The sequence below is a fragment of the Miniopterus schreibersii genome (assembly GCF_964146895.1).
Source record: "Miniopterus schreibersii genome assembly, chromosome: 5".
Lineage (NCBI taxonomy): Eukaryota > Metazoa > Chordata > Mammalia > Chiroptera > Miniopteridae > Miniopterus > Miniopterus schreibersii.
In genome coordinates this window covers 67,417,683-67,432,145 of record NC_138106.1, presented here as the reverse complement: position 1 = coordinate 67,432,145, position 14,463 = coordinate 67,417,683, and positions in this window count along the sequence as shown.

Below are 14,463 nucleotides of genomic sequence, written 5' to 3'. Positions count from 1 at the left end.
TTCAGTAATAAAAAGGGACAAGCTAGTATATATATAACAACATGGATGAATCTCATAAATATTATGCTAAGTAAAAAAGAGTCAAAAACAATACATATTCTGTATGATTCTGTTTTATAACTTTCTGGAGAATGAAAAAGTAAACAGAAATCAGACCAATGGTCGCAAAGGGGTCACGCTGGGTAAGAATACTGATTCTAAAGTGACATGGGGGAACTTTTGGAGGTGATAAAAATGTTCTATATTTGATTGCTGCAGTTGTATTTGTGAAAACTTATTACATTATATACCTAACAAGGGTAAATTTTGTTATTTGAAAATTTTACTTTAATGAACTCAAATAAACAAAACAGCAACAACAAGGAATTACATGTTCATTTTGGTGGTCCATTCTGTTAGCTAAGGAAGAAAAGTTTCTCAAATACTATTTAAATATGTGTGTATATATCTAAAATATAAAATATGTTTTATGTATTATATGCAAAGGAATTCAGTTTATATTTTTATCCAGATTTGACCCTATATATATTGTAGATCCCAAGTTCTCTTGATTATTACATTTTCAAGCCTCTACAGAATAATTGATAAGCTTTCCTGATTTAAAATCCTAATATCTCTTAAATATGACCATTTATTTATTTTCTTTCCTCACTGTGTCTATCTGTTTTAACCAGATCACCACCTTTCAACTAGCTTAGTTCAAATGTCTACTGACAGTTCTTTCTGTCTCCAGTATCTCTCATCTTCAATCTGTTCTACATACATGGCGTCAGAGTTTGATTTGCTAAATGTAAAATGTGTTAACGGAATCCCATTGCTTTTCTGTGAAGTCTGGATTCCATAAGAAGACCCTCATCATTTGAATTCTCTTTATCGTTCTTTCTTCCTTGAACACAACCTTTTAGCCAGATACAACTCTTGGCAGTTCCTAAAATATGATATATATTCTCTTTGACACAGACTTGACAAAGCTGAAACTTTTGAAGATGACTTTCTATGCCACAACTTATTTCCCTCTTTGCCCAACTAACTCTTACTCAGATTCTATATTTCACTTACGATGTCATCTTGTTATATAGGCAGTTAGACAGACATGAACAGAGCAAGGACAATGGGCCAGGTACAGAAACTCACCAGGGTAGAAAGCCCCAGATGCCTAGCAACAGGCAAAACTGGGAAAACAAGAACCTCAACCCCAGGGTAACTTACCTTCCCCTAACATATCACTGGTCATGCAGTTTGGACCCCTAACTTTTCATACTGTTAGTCATGAGGCTTAGAGCTCCCTGACCTTTCCTTCCCTAAAGATAACATCTATGCCTTGGTTGTATTTCAGGTCCAGGCCCAGAAAAGCAGAAAATCCAGAAAAGTGATGCCCTGGCTGCCTTAGCACCAGCAACACGACTAATAGGTGAGACTGAAAGAGCACACCTGGAAAGCTGATGAATGTTCAATTGAGACACTCTCCTGAGACCTCCCCTGAAACCTCCCCTAAGATTTCCACCTTCAAGAAAGAGATAAATATGCTCAGGACAAAGGACCCAATGCAGTAGCTTCCCACCAGAGTAGCACCCCAGTGCCATCTTTTTCCCCCTTCCCTCTGAGGGTACCCCACGAGACTTGCAACGAGGAGAGCAATGGACAGCGGCAGCTTGTCCCAGGCTTACCCCCTGAACCTGTCTCCAAGGCCGCCTTCTCTCCCTGACTTCACAGTGAGGCAACGCAGCCCAGCCTAGGCTCTCCTGTTGCTTCTTCTATCCTGAGCCCTTCCTTGTTTCACTTCCCTAAGTATATTTTTGATATGGTCAATAAATTCTTACTTTGCTACACTGTCTCTTTTTTTAATCCTCAACTGAGGATATTTTTTCTATTGCTTTTCATAGAGTGGAAGGAAGAGAGAGAGAGAGAAATATCGACATGACACAGACATATCGACTGGCTGCCTCCCGCTCTTACCCTGACTAGGGCAGAGCCTGCAACCAAGGTACGTGCCCTTGGTCAGAATCGAACACCAGGCCCATCAGCCCATGGGCCAGCACTCTAACCACTGAACCAAACTGGCTAAGGCAGCTACGCTGTCCATTGATTGAAATCTTTCCTTCGAGAAGATAAGAACCGTCATCTCCCAGGTAACAGCCTCTCTCAAATAAACTTTTCTGATGCTTCCCAAGTAGTTAGAAATACCTCTCTGTGCATATATAGCACCACTCTCCTTATTTCCACTCAAGCCTGTGTCATGCTATATTGTGACTATGTCTATGCTTGCACTGCAGCATAAATCTCATAAGGTCAGGGTCTATGTCTGTACTTTTTAATGCATGGCCTATATGAAAGGCTCAATAATTCTTAAATGAACTAATAAATAATTAATTATTTGAATTTTTCAGAGTTTGCACATTTCCATTTCAGCAACTAAGAAAGTATTATCTCTGCAGATACACCTGAGAAAAAAGTACTCTAAAATAATGATACTGATCATATAAAGAAATAACAAGATACACATCATAAAATACATTAGTGTAATGTACTCTTTCACTTATTAAATTTTTGAACTTTCAAACATGAATAATTTAAAAAAATAAAGTGTTTCTGGTTCAACAACGGATATTAAGGTACATTTACAAATGGCGTGGTCTTTTCGACATTTTTCCTGGGAAGTTTGCAGTAACTCAACCTCTTTAAGCACCACAACAATCGCTGAGACATAAAAGATTCCCTGGAGAAGGTATCTTGCTGTCAGTGATGTTTAGCTCTTGTCCTAATCCTTGCTAAACCAGTTATTCTAATTAACATTTCAAACAGACATCCCAAAGGATAGGCTCAAAGTACGATCTACTTTTCTTCAAAGGGAAAACCTTCTATTATCCCCCAAGAATAAACCTTTTATTTTCCTGGGCATCCCTTTAAAACTCTGCACTGACTTTTTTAAGAGTCAGAGACCTGAATCTGCAGCCTCACATATTGCATATGCAGTGCGATGTGGTTTAGAACAGCTGTTATCTAAGCTGATTAACAGGCCCAATTTAATTTCACCAAGAAAATGGTTTCAAACATATAACTTCACTGAATATTAAAATGCAATTGGTCTTTCCAATTACACAAAACCTATTTGATACTGTACAATCTAATAACAGATTTTTACTAATTAAATTTTTCAATATTTTTGCCATAATACAAATGCTAAAATAAAAATTGTGAAAACAGGTAATGCCAAGGTTATAAAATCACTGTTTAACCATCTCTTCTTTTTTTTTTTACTTACATATCAACAATTTGATAGATAAGTTAAAATACATTTGATCATTTGATGAAGCTCTCTCATGAACAATGCAAGCTTTCTTCTCTATAATAAGAATAGGCTCTAGAAGAGACATTAGGAAAACTAAAATATTTTTAAACATTTTGGACAAGAACACCATATATTATCATATAGTCAAAGATTAAAATTATGATATATGAAAAATGTTTCCATTATTAAATGAATATGAAATAATCACATAAAAATGTTAATGCATCTAGTTACTCGTGGGAGAGGAAGGATGGGTTGCATGGTTTACCCAGCAAGGGTAAAACTCAGCAGAAATATTTGTATAAGAGGAGCTAAAAATTTATAATCTCATGAGAATGGAATGTTAGCAACTTCTTTTGAAGTGGCTTTTTTTTCCTTTTATATTTACTTGTGTTGATCTTGAGAGCCTAATCTTCATCTATGCTACCGACTCAGCATCCTTATGTATATCAGTTTGAATTAAAAGAACATTTTTCCAGGAGCAATAAGGATATATTTGTGGTCAAGGCCACTGGTTATAATTACACAGAATTTTTTTTAAAAATCTTCTGTATAAGACTCTAATAATTACAGAGTGCTTTTCTATGCCTTGGCATAGTCAAGGTTCGTTTGATTAAAAGTTACAAACAAATTTTTCTATTCATATTTTTTGCAAAATAGAGAGTTCATTAACTATTGATCATCAGATTTTCAACGGCCGGAAAATGCAGGAAATGAGAGTGAGAGAGAACAAAGGAATAACCAATGATGTGCACACATAAGTCATTAGACACAGGGAAAATAAATTTGCCTGAAAGTCAACTATAAATCAAGACATAATAGGTAAAACCAGAGATATTTAGTCACCTACATGTGTAAAATAGATGTTATAATATCATATCTTCACTGTAAATAGAGTGAATCTATTATTATATTGATGACAAACATAAAGGTTACCTTAGTTTAGTTTTCAAACAACACAGTTTCAATCAAGGCAACCAGGCCAGGAATAAGTAATAACCAATCCCTTTATTATTTACACCACAACTATGAAGATGGATTCTTAGACTGCTCTTGATAGGGTGATATTTACTATCTAAATTTGTGGTTCAAAAGTTTATCATGTATTAGAATAATTTGGAGTGACTGTTAAAATGCAGGTTTCTAAGAGCATAGGCAGAGTTTCTGGTTCAGTCCTGATTCAATTCCTAATTCATTCTGACTTATCTGGATGAATAGAGTCTGAGAATTTTATTTTCTAGCAAGTCTACAGTTCTGATTTGAGACCCACTGGTCTAAACCATTTATTGGTCCCCATATTTTAATTTATCACCAAGCAACCTTGAAATTCCATGTAGCTTGTTTACAGTGAAAGGAAAAAAAGGTTTTAGGATGATATAATAATCTGGCTTTCTTGGTTAAATTTATGGTTTGACTTTAAAAACCAATTTACATTCTGGTTTCATATATCAGATATTGAGAGTTTTATTAGCTTGAGTCATCTACAAGATTATTCAAATATAGGATCTAAACAGATCCATATTTTTAGGCTGCATAATTACCTACTTAAGATATGAAGCCTTTGCCCGTGCTGGTGCGGCTCAGCGGGTAGAGTGTCAGCCCAAGCCCTGAAGGGTCTCTGGTTTGATTCCTGGTCAAGGGCCCACACCTGGGTTGCAGGTTCAATCTTGGCCCACATGGGGGCGTATATGGGAGGGAACCAGTCGATGTGTCTCTCTCACATTGATGTTTCTCTCTCTCCTCCCCGCATCCCTCCATTCCACTCGCTCTAAAAAAAAAAAATCAATGGAAAAAGTATCCTTGGGTGAGAATCAACGACAACAAAATATGAGGCCTTTTGCTGGCTTTGCCAAGTGGGAGCCCACACATTAAATCTCCAGCAGAATAACTTTAGTGTTTTCTAAGTAACATTTCTCTCCAAAAGATTGACAAGAAGAAAATAAAATGATTCTAATAAACCCACAAAATTATTAAAACTAACCACATTTCACATCTCACATTTTAGTGTCCTGGTTATTTCACAAACAGAACAACTGTCATAACATGCTTGTCAGTATCAAGTTTTCTTCACCCAGAAAAAAGGCAACAGATTCATTCTAAGGTATAGAAAATGTAGAATTTAAGTAATTATTTTTCTTATATTTTTGAAGTCAGAAATATAGTCGCTATGTTGATGAAATTATTTTATACATTTTTATATGGAATCTTGTTTAATTTTGTATATCATTAAGCGTTTAACTAAATTTTTTAAGCCTGGTGCAAGATACCACAAATATGAAGGCAAAGAGAAATGTTAAATATAGAAATAAAGTTAAAGATTTGAATCTTTAAACCTAAAATTATTTTCTTCAAAATACATTAGATTTAAATGCCTCATATAATATGATGAATTTTTGCTATTTAAAAAGAAATATCATTTTAAAATATATACATACATCTCAAGAAGATAAATTATATTTGGCAGTGACATTTGCTATACTGCACACACACACACACACACAAAGGCTTATGTTTTGAATTTAAAGCAATATTATGTTTTATGAAACATTCCTCCTCTTAAGCACTTAAAGATAACAAAATTGCTCCTATAAAATATATAGTTATATAAATATATATATAAAACAATGAAGTGATTACAAAAAATTTCTGTGTATTTTTATAAAACACATTCTTTTTTTAAACAAATGACTCTTTAAAACATTTATGAACAAACTGGGCACAGATTATTTTAGATAGTTGGATATAATTGCATCTCAATTCTCCTGCAATATATAACTTTACATATTATGAAAATATTTCAGTCAAATTAGACTATTGTTTACCCTCACCCTCAGTCCTTCCCCAAATCAAAGGTAGTATTGGCATTCATAAATTAACCCCAAATTCCTGATGTCTCTAAATTTATATTTATTGACTGGCCCTTTAAAATATTGATTTGCAGCTATGTTTTGTTTGATAAAGTGGTCATGTAGATTTGGCTTTAATAAGATCCTCCCAGAAATGTCAAGAATTAAACTTGCCTGCAGAGAATTTAAAAAAACAAAACAAAAATGTTCTAAAGAGTTTCCCATAAAAGCTCATCTCTAATCTACTTAATGTTAACTGACTAAATTATAGTCTTTTTAGGGCTCTACAAATGTTTTCAATTTTGTTTATGTTTGTTTATATACTCACTATTCGACTTAAATTGCCATTTTGGAAAATAATGTAATGTTTTTGCAATTTTAAAATATATCTGCTTTCAATTTCTGGAATGTAAAAACAATGATGAAAATAAAAATATTTAATTGCCTGGACTAAAAATACAGAAAAGAAGACAATGCATAGATTCTTAAGACAAACAGTAAAAGACCCAGCTTATGAAAAATGTTCTCACCTACATAGGTGAGATACCAAACATCAATATCCACCTACACTGGAAAATATGAATTTGGTACAGCTCTGCTCATAATGTAGTTTCTATGTGTTTTTTTTTAGACAGAATTTTTTTTTTTTTTTAAAGACACAAAGGAACAGGTATTTACAGGAACTAAAAGCAAGGAAAAACGTAAGACAAGTGTAGTCAACTAATCGAGTTTTGTTTTCCCTTGAAAGTTCTATATTTAATCTATGCTAAAATTCCTCAGGAGGTATTATTGAGGGATGAAATAAGCCAAGGACTATTTAATTTTACTATTAAGGTAAACAAACATAGACTGTGCATAATTCAATCTTACATTTAATGTTCTCTATAGGGAAACATAAAGGGTATATATTTTTTTCTACCTGTAGATTTTTAGAAATAAAAATAAAGCCAACTCAAAGAAAATGAAGAAATTCCTTTATGTAATCTAGTATTTTCAAAAGGCCCACCAGAAAATGTAAAGGTACATTACATTAATCTGTACCTTATCACTCAGGATTAAATAGTATTATATCATTTGAAGACATATACAAGTACGTATTTTGCTGTTTCTGATTTTTGGGCTAGTGTGGAGAAAACATAAAGGGTGTTTCTTTTTGTATTATTTATTCCAATGCCTTAATTGAGCAAATTGTAGATAATTGTATTTTAAAATGCAGTGGAACAAGAACAAGTAAACCTAATAAAATTTCATACACATTCTTATTTAATGAAATATATATTTAAACCCACAAAAGGACTTTGCAAAGCCTAAATGTAAAAATCCCCTATTAGAAGGAATACAATAACTTTCTCATGATTTTAAACACATACACTCACATACACACACACTTTCCCCAAGTTTCTTAACGATTTGAGTGAAACACTTTTTTTAAATTAACTTTCCAAATAATTTCTATTTAGTCTTAGGCTGGTCTGCTGCCATCCAAATTCACATTAGCTTAGGCTTAAAAACAGTTCCACTTCAGTCACAGAATAGTGCTTCTGGGGTTGCTTCCATCCCTACCACGTAAACCAGCTTTACGTTTAAAAGGATTGGGGGGGCCTTTCTTACATTTCAGCCATAATTACACGCTGAAGCTGCCAAGACTTTTGGAACCAATGTCAGTGACTGCATTCACCCTTCCTGCAAGATTTTTGGTAGCAATACTTATACTAGACAAAATACACTTAAAATAAAGGCTATAACAAGAGACAAAGAAGGACCCAGCAATTCCATTTTAGAAGAAATGCATTTCCCCTTGTTTATACATCCATATGGTTATTGCACCATTACTTGCAATCGCCAAGATATGAAAGCAACCTGAGTGTCAGCTGATGGATGAACAGACAGAGAAGAGGTGACGCAGAAACAAGATGGCGGGGAGGTAGCCGCTGCACCCGCCGCCTCCCGCAACCACATCAAAATCACAACTAAAATACAGAACCACCATCACTCAGAGCCTCCTGAGATCCGGCTGAACAGAAGCCCCACAACCAGGGAGCTGAAGAAGCACCAAGAGGGGAGGAGGGGCGGAGACGCGGGCGGATCGGGGCTGAATAGGAGACGCCTCAGGCCCACACCCAGTGCTGTGGGTTAAAGCCAGGAGGGAATCTAGGCAGCGGGGGTTTCCTGGAGGAGTGAGGGGTCCCAGCCCCACAGCAGGCCCCCAGCCCAGGGCTCCAGGGCGGGGAAGAGACGTCCCCACAACTCCGGGCTGTGAAACCAGCGGGGACTGTCCCTGAGGGTCGTGGAGGCTGCGGGAGCCCCAGCAGCTCCTCTAAAGGGCCCGGCACGGACTCACTCGGACGCTCCCTCTGAGCCCAGCGCCGGGCAGCAGCCTGAAAGGACCCGGGACACTCGGGGAGGAACTAACCTGCCTGAGATCCGGGCGAGAGGTGGAGGGGCGGCTTCCTCCCAGGCAGAAGGGCTGGCGGAGGCCACGGTTCCTGTGGCGAGTCCTCCTGGCACACAGCCGGCAGGCAGGCGCCATATTTGAATCCCCAGCACCTGACTCTCACCTGTGGCCCCGCCCCGTGATTCCCGGAGGCCCCGCCCCTCCCCACCTGCAGCTCATCCAGGCCATTTCCAGGGGCTTTTCTGTGCAAGTGGCCTCTGGAGCCTCATAACTTAGGACTTTCCTAAAATCTCTCAAACAAGCAGCAGCAGGCCCCATATGGCTTGATAAGCGGCCCCAGGCCTGGCACTAGTGGCAGCTGCACTAGCTCATAGCTTGGCCTCTCCTGGGCACCTCTAAGCCCAGCACAAGTAGCAGCTAACTGTGGTTTGCTATGTAGCTCATGCTGGGTGGCCCTGGGTAAGGCACTGGCACCGGCTGACTTTGCACCTCCCAGGAGGCCCCAGAGACAGTGCACCTGGTGGTCAGACTCGACCACGCTGGATTACAACCCTACCACATCCACGAGTGACACTCAAGGGGCACACTTGGTGAACACCAAAGCTCCACTGAAGTGAATCCTGCTCCATAGGGGTGTCTCCAGCACAGCAGCTCTCTGGCTGTAGTTGCAATTGGTCCTCACAGCTGATTGGCCTGGGGGTCAGTTCCTCCCAGGGACGCCAATAGCAACCAAGGCTCAACTACAACAGGACAGTGCACACAGCCCACACAGGGGAGCACCTAGAAGGCCCAGCTCAGGTGACTGGGGAGGCTGAGCCACTGGACCCTACAGGACACCTACTACACAAAGCCACTCTACCAATTCCAGGAGACATAGCAGCTCTACCTAATACATAGACACAAACACCTGGAAGCAGCCAAAATATAGAGGCAAAGAAACATGTCACAAAGAAAAGAACAGAAGAAATCTCTAGAAGAGGAACTAAATGAAATAGATCCAAGCAAGCTAACAGATACAGAGTTCATAATTGTGTTTATAAGGATGCTCAAGCATATTACAAAAGCAACTGAGAAAATCAATGACATAATAAAGTATCAATTTGAAATGAAGGCTACACAAACTGAAATGAAGAATAATTTACAGGGAATCAACAGTAGAGGAGAGGATGCTGAGAATCAAATCAGCCGTTTGGAACATGAGGAAACAAAAAACACCCAACCAGAAAAGCAAAAAGAATCCAGAAATATGCAGATAGCATAAGGAGCCTCTGGGACAACTTCAAGGGGTCCAACATTCATATTATTGGGGTGCCAGAAGGGGAAGAAAGAGACCAAGAAAATGTATTTGAAAAAATGACAGAAAACTTCCCCTACCTGGGGAAAGAAATCAACTTACAAGTCCAGGAAGCACAGAGGGTCCCAAACAAGAGGAACCCAAAGAGGCCCACAGGAAGATACATCATAATTAAAATGCCAAAGGTTAAAGACAAAGAGAGAATCTTAAAAGCAGCAAGAGAAAAACAATTAGTTACCTACAAGGGAGCACCCATATGACTGTCAGCTGATTTCTCAACAGAAACCTTGCAGGCCAGAAGGGAGTGGCAAGAAATATTCAAAGTGATGAAAAACAAGGAACTACAACCAAGATTGCTCTGCCCAGCAAAGCTTTCATTTAGAATTGAAGGTCAGATAAAAAGCTTCACAGATAAGAAAAAGATAAAGGAGTTCATCACCACCAGACCAGCACTACAGGAAAGGTTCATCTTTTAGAAGAAGCTAATGAACAAAAGGATCTGATGAACTAAATAGATCCAGGGACATTGACGCATGCAACAGATGATCATATTTCAGAGGAAAGAGGGAAGGGGGGTGGAGGGTGGGAAGAGATTAACCAAAGAAGTTATATGCATATATGTATAACCCATGGACACAGTCAATAATGGGGCGAAGGCCTAGGGAGGGGATGGGAGCAAAGTTGAGGGGGTGTATTGGGGGGAAAAATGGGACACCTGTAATACTTTCAACAATAAAAATAAATTGAAAAAACAACAAAAAATGTGGTGCATATATACAATGGAATATGACTCAGCCATAAAAAGAATGAAGTCTTGCCATCTGCAACCACATGGATGGACCTAGAGAGTATTATGCTGAGTGAAATTATTCAGACAGAGGAAGACAAATGCCAAATGATTTCACTTATATGTGGAATCTAAAAAACCAAATAAGTGAAAAAGCAGAACAGAAACAGACACATAGATACAGAGAACATTTTGATGGCTGCTGGATGGAAGGGAGAATGTGTGATGGGTGAAAGAAGTGAAAGTATTAAGAAATACAAATTGGTAGTTACAGAATAGTCATGGAGATGTAAAGTACAACATAGGAAATATAGTCAGTAACATTGTTATAATTATATGGGCTGTCAAATGAATGCTAGATTTATTGCTATCACTTCATAAGTTATATAAATGTCTAATCACAGGGCTGTATACCTGAAACTAATATAATATTGTATGTCAACTGTAATTAAGTTTTTTTAATTAATAAAATAAAAATTAAGAACAATTATTGTCACCTTGATCCTGAATCTCAGATATCAATCTGATGAAAATGTCTGGAGAAAGATGTTATTGACAGGATCTGTTTCAACTTGAAAGTGATTCTACTAGACTTAACATTAGTAGTTCTCATTTCCAACAATTCTAGCCCTTTGAATCAATTCTCTTCATCTCAAGGTTTTGGGGGTTTGTGTGTGTGTGTTGTTCTGTTTTTATGTGATATTTACCCTATTAGGCCTCCCACTATGCCCAAGTTTGTCTAAAAGTTTAGAATCAAGTTAATATCTCTTATACACACAGATATACTTATATTTCAAGGAATCATCTATCTCAGACATTTTTAGTGCATCTGTTCAACCTAACTACCAGCCATTTTCAAGCTACCATATTATTCAAATAAGGTTTTAACTAATCACAATCTATCCATCTATACAAGGTAACTGCAATGTAAATGTTTAGTATCCAATCTGTTGCCTTGTTTATAATTGACATAAAATTGACATTAGGTGCTCCTACACTTCAGATATTGGCATAGAAAAATTTGATAGACATTTAATTATTTATAAGTGTACATTAATATCTGTACTATATGAAACACTTAAAAAGAAATAATGGGCAAGTAAGCAGAAACAGGAAGCTAATTTTATATTAAAACATGTTTACTGTTTCTTAATGGTCAAGCCATTATCAGCATCATGCTTGAGAGATATGGCATCTAGACCAAATTGTCTTTTATTTAAGATAATAGATGTTATGCATATTTTATTATGTTTATAGCAAATAATCTGTTGCTCTTTTGCAATGAGTAAAGCTCAGAATAACAGAAGTTAAGAGACAGAGAACACTTTTAACATTATTTGTTCAGTGCCATTATTTCATAGTTAAACTAGAATAAAATGATAGAATCAGACAAAATATTCATCTTTATAACTGCCATGTCCAGACTCCATCCACTAGTCAATGCTGTCTCCTTTATAGTGTAATTACTATCTACTATTTTCAGCAAAAAATAAGAATATTTATACTTTATTTATGTACTAAAATGACCATTGCTCTTAAAATCATAGAACTGAGCTCTAAATAATACTTTCATAATGCTTTCTTTATATTAGATGAGTTTAGAGTAAACAAAAGCACATTAATTTTTATTATTGCATGGCAAATTTCAAGATTGATTTATGTAAGAAAAATTAGCATTCTTATTATTGGCTATGTGATTATTGTTTAGATTTTTTAATGTGGTAAAATATTTCATTTATCTCATTGTTTTATTAGAATTCATATGTTCACAATTAATACTGTATATTCAATTAATAATACTTGGGGAAATTTTTGAAAATGTGGAATAATATGTTTTCAATTATAAATCAAGCTGGTTAGTTTGATAAGAAAATATAAAGGCTGGTATCACTAAGTTATGTATTGACTTAAAGTATGTAATAATATTCTTGTGGCCAACATTAATTAAGCCATTGACCTGAAAAATACCATCAAACAAAAGGAACTCCAAGAACATTTTTATTCATTTGTTATTTAACCACTCCCAAGTGTCTTTGGACTATTATATTTAAACTTGTATGCATTTCTTAAACATGACGTCTCCAAGTATACAGATCTGAAAATTAAAAGTAGAAATCATGCATTTCTCCTTGCTTCTTTTCTTTAAATCACTTTGTGAATGAACTGAAGAAAAATTGACCTTGAATGTTTAACAGCATAGTTTTAGGCTTTCCTAGAAGACCAAGCATTTTTCCAAGAAATGTGCTGAGCTCCAGTTGGTGCAAAGTGCCTTCTTTCAGGGTAAATAATCGAAAAGATAATTAAGAAATGGTATCCTGGAAAACAAAGTGTTTGTATTCCTCTAGGAGTAATCAACATTATCCTGCAATATAGTCTTCCTTTATGGACCTAATAAGGGAAACTGGTTTCTTTTACAGTCCAAATTCTCTGTTGGCTATACTGACCACAGAAGTAGACCAGGAAAGTTAATCATAATAATTATCTGTCCAATTATATCTACAAATTGCATACTATACCCACAATTAATCTCAGAAAATTAAAGTTTAAAGAAATTTTGTTTGTGGCAAAAATATTGACTGCATCATTGTAGAAGTTTAATGTATTTATTGCATTACTTTTTCAAAGAACAAATGTAGGATTCAATAATCTAAATTATCAAAATATAATTCCAACATGTTAATTTTATCAATAGATCTTTAAAGATGAGTTTTGGAAGTTAAATGCCTTATTCATTTCCACATTAGTATATGGATAATGGAATTCTAATTTAAGAGAATTACATTAAAATAAGTTAAGCACCATATATACATGATCAATGTATCCAGAAATGAAACATTTATTTAATTTGAAGGAAAATATTTTCACCTTAAAGATATTTAGAATCTATTAGAGCAAACTAATTTAGGCAATATACATTCAACTTCAGAGTTAATTAAAATTTACTTCCTTTATTATATTTGTTTTACTTACATTTTATATGTATGCATTTTACCACAAAAGCAAGTTGAATATTACTGTAATATATAAATGGTCGAATTCCAAGTACTAATATTCCAATATAGTTTCATTTAAATTTTAATACTTGCACACTTGAGGTCTGTTTTATATAATATATTGAGTAGCTACTAGTTATTATTCTCTAACCATTAATAAGTCCCTGTGCTCTTCACACTTTACCTTTATCACAAAGTTTTTTAACAAGTTATTATTTCATCTGAGAAATTGAGCCTCAGATTAAGTGACATTCAGCTAGTAACTGAAAGATTCCTGTGTTGATATCAGGTGTGTTTGAATACTGCATGCTCTCTCATTAGCATTATGAAAAAAATTGTTTTAGACAAGCACACTGGTGTTTCATGATTTTCAATAAAATAAAAAAAATTAAAAATATGGGAGTACAAACTTTTATATTATTAGTCAATAAACAAGATGGGTGTTTTGATACAGATAGATAGAAGAAAAACATTATTTCATGGTGCCTTCAGCATGTGAAATCCAGAGGAATGTTAATGAGGCGATGAGTTAAAAGGCCCGCGATCCCTGGGCAGTTTGCAGGCTTCTAAGAGGAGGCACATCCACTAAGACAACAGAACATTGTGGAGATTGGGTCAATTGTATGATAAATATGCATCAATCAATAGTTCCTTTATCATATCTAATTTATTTAAACATTTTGCAAAGATGTAATAAAAAACAGATCATCATCCAGAGCTCATCTAAGTTAGCAATGCAGCCTGTATTTGATGAACATCACGCAGACCCCACAACAAATAAATAAGCGTTTACAATAATGTTATTAAGACTCTTATTCAGCTTTTGTACTTGGCGTTCATACAGTAACAGAGCAAGGCT